The sequence below is a fragment of the Otolemur garnettii genome, unplaced genomic scaffold (genome assembly GCF_000181295.1).
Source record: "Otolemur garnettii isolate 467f Iridium unplaced genomic scaffold, OtoGar3 scaffold00091, whole genome shotgun sequence".
Lineage (NCBI taxonomy): Eukaryota > Metazoa > Chordata > Mammalia > Primates > Galagidae > Otolemur > Otolemur garnettii.
The window spans coordinates 6,161,728-6,165,289 of record NW_003852486.1 but is presented as its reverse complement, the minus strand read 5'-3'; the positions used below and the strand labels follow the sequence as shown (position 1 = coordinate 6,165,289).

The 3,562-nt window shown below is 42.4% G+C and overlaps 1 pseudogene; it reads right to left on the bottom strand.

The window, feature by feature from the left end:
* Positions 1 to 2,726: 2,726 nt before the first annotated feature.
* On the bottom strand, positions 2,727 to 3,562 carry LOC105887530 (annotated as a pseudogene).

The following is a 3,562-nucleotide window of genomic DNA, read 5'->3' as shown; positions in this document are numbered from 1 at the left end:
GGTGCCTGTAATCCCAGCTACTTGGGAAGTGGAGGCAGGAGACTCGCTTGAGCCCAGGAGTTGCAGGTTGCTGTGAGCTGTGATGCCACAGCTCTCTACCAGGTGACAGCTTGAGGCTCTGTCTCAAAAAAAGAAAAGAAATTTAGCCTTGGGACAATGCAAAAGCATGACCACATCAGGTCCTCACAGGCAGAGGTGAGGGCTTTTATTTCTTCTAATCTAAACCTACCTTTGTCCCCATTTTTATAATACCCCTATAATGACTTGCTTTGGTATGCAAAACATGCTTAAAAATCATTTCCAATGATAGCTGCAAATAGACAAACAAGAAAATCTAGAAGAGCTAAATTGGATTGAAACTATGACCAGTAACTTAATCCTTCTTTACATGTGAGTAATCTTTCTTTTGGAAGTGAGGAGACAGAGTCTCAGTTTGTCACTCTTGGTAGAGTGCCATAGGGTCATGGCTCACAGCAACCTCAAGCTCTTGGGCTCAAGTGATCCTCTAGCCTCAGCCTCCTGAGTAGCTGGGACTACAGGCACCTGTCGCAATGCCTAGCTATTTTTTAGAGACAGGGTCTTGCTCTTGCTCAGGCTGGTCTTAAACTCCAGAGCTCAAACAATCCACTTGCCTTAGCCTCCCAGAGTGCTACGATTACAGGTGTGAGCTACTGCACCTGGCCTGCCTGCAATATTAAATTTTCTCACCCCTGCATATTCTACTTGTCTCTGTTCCTCACTTCCTAATAAATGAATGGATAAATAAAAATTAAGGTAGCTTATTTTTAATCTGGGATGTTTTCTCCCTTCTTTTTTAAAAAAGCTATTCTGATAATCTAGTACTCACCTTCTCTTCCTAGTCTCAGTTCCATCTCTGAGGCCCTAATATAAAAATATGCTGGATTTCTATTAAGACATAATAGACTTCTCAATGCCATCATCCCACTGGGCAATTTCCACTCTTCCTCCCCACCCCAGTAATACAATTTTACATTGTCCTTAGAAATATGTATGCATCATATATAATTCTGGCTCTAACTTATAAATACATACAGCCAAGATCTTTGAAATGGCTGTCTGCTGAATTTTTTAAGAATGCAGATGGTGAAATCTGCCAAACTTTAGCTGGATACTTTCCATATTTCTGTCTCTAAAGCAGAAGAATTCTGAAGAGATTATGAATTTATGTCAAGAGTATCTTACCATGCTGAAATATATTGTCGGTATAACTATCTTCATTAACACTGCCCAGGCATTTGAAACCAATCTCAGATCCTTTTTGAAATGACACTATAATAAATTAATAACAAAGACATTGAATAAATAAATGGCTGGAATTGAGTTCAAGAAAGTGAGGCTCCTCTTTACATCAACACTTGACCTTAAAATTCAATAAATTCTGTCATGTTTTTATCCATGTTTTTTTTTCATTAATGGCATTGCTTTCCTTTTTGAAGGATCACTTAATCCTAGAGAGTAAATGTGCATTTGAAGAAGTTATTTTTATCTCCATCCAGATGTCCATAGTCTCTGAACACCTCCAAAAGCCAAATGAAGCTTATGATCATACCGCTTTATGCACCAAAGTCTACCCAGGCAGGAAGCAGAAGGATGTCCTGCTAATGGGCAAAGCCTGTTTGATTTTTCTCAATGGAATCCACCGTGTTTAGATCATCATGAGCTTATTCAGATGTGGACAGGCTGTCAAGATGTACCTTCCTATTTTGGCTCTGGCCTTGAAGCTGAGAACATCATGAGAGATGCCAGACCACCAGAACAGCACATGATAAAAAAGATTGTGGAACGAAGTGTTGTGAATTTTTAACTTGTCACCCACTATGAAGGCATGAAAAAGAAGTCCTTGCAGACCCAACAAGGAGAAGACATATTGTATAATTCCACTCATATGAGGCACAAAGAACAGGTAAATTTGGAGATAGAACGTAGAAGTTACCAGAAGCTGGGGAGAGGGAAGAAGGAGGTGTTTATTGTTAATGAGTACAAAGTTTCTAGAAGTTTGGGATGATGAAAAATGTTCTGGAAAATACAGGATGTCCATAAAGTTCCTGTGCAATTTGCAATTTGCACGCAAACTTTTTAGACACCCTGTAGATAGCGGTGATGGTTCACAACATTATGAGTGTACGTAATTACACCTATAGATGGCCTGGTAAAGATGGGATGGCAGATTTTATTTCATTTTATTTTATTTTATTTTTGACTGTTTTGCCCACATTTTAGGTCTGTTACACCGATCCTAAAAGGCAATAGTTAATTTATTTGAACATTTATGTGCCAGGAACCAGGTAACATTTGACTGACAGAGCTCATTGAATTCTCATAAGCATCAAGTTGTAATGAAGAACCTTAATCTCAGAGAGGTCAAGCCACCTTCCCACGATTACAAAGCTGCTGGTGAGAGAGTTAGGACTCAAATCCAGTGTATCTGCCACCAAAGTCCAGGCAATTCATCAGTGAATTAAACTACACAAGCAGTTAGCAACAGTCAAGTTAAACAAACCTAGGCTCTAGAAATGTTTCCTCTTTTACAAAATGAGTATGGCCTATAATTTAGTTTACATCCATATCTAAAATTTTATAATACAACTTACTCAACTGAGTATCACCAGGCCTATTTTCAGACACCTCCACAGAGCTTTAATGCTGTGAATTCCCCTTGCATCTCAAACCCTCTGTAACTTCATCTCCCACACATGGAGCCATTTTCAGGGCTCACTCATTCCAACATGAAATTCCCAAGTCTCATCCCACAGCAAAGGAACCTCAAACCCAGTGTCATCCAGGAAGGACTCCAAATGACTGCCCTTGCTTTGTACAGGGTGATGTTCGAAGCATGTGGAAAGTAGTGTGGCCACAAACAGATGGACATAGTCACTGTTCAGACCACCCTGGTAAATATTCTCTGCGATGATCTTGCTGACAAAATTTTTGCCAGTGTCTGTCCATCCATGCAGGGAGAGGGTGAGAAGCTTCTTGGGCTTTGGGTTATTTATGAAACCAGACACAGGGCTCAGCGCCTGTGGCTCAGGTGGCTAAGGAGCCAGCCACATACACCTAAGGTGGCGAGTTCGAATCCCTAGCCCGGGCCACCAAACAACAATGATGGCTGCAACCAAAAAATGGCCGGGCGTTGTGGCGGTCGCCTGGTAGTCCCAGCTACTTGAGAGGCTGAGGCAGGAGACTTGCTTGAGCCCAGGAGTTGGAGGTTGCTGTGAGCTGTGATGCCATGGTACTCTACCCAGGGGGATAGCTTGAGGCTCCGTCCAAAAAAAAAAAAAAGAAAGAAACCAGACACAGCATTTAAGATGATTTTCTTTGCAAGATGCTGTCCAAAGAGCTTGTTGTCCAGATCCTTCTGCAGCGCCTCCTGGCTGAGGCTCCATTCCTGGCCACAGCACTTGGTGAAGAGGCAGTAGAGGCGTGGGTAGATGTAGCCAGTGAGGACGCTGGTCAGGGCTAGGCCCAGGCTGATGGGCTCCACTGCCTGCACCACCAAAGGTGCCAGCAGCAGCAGGCCCAGTGCAGCCCAGCCCAGCTTCAT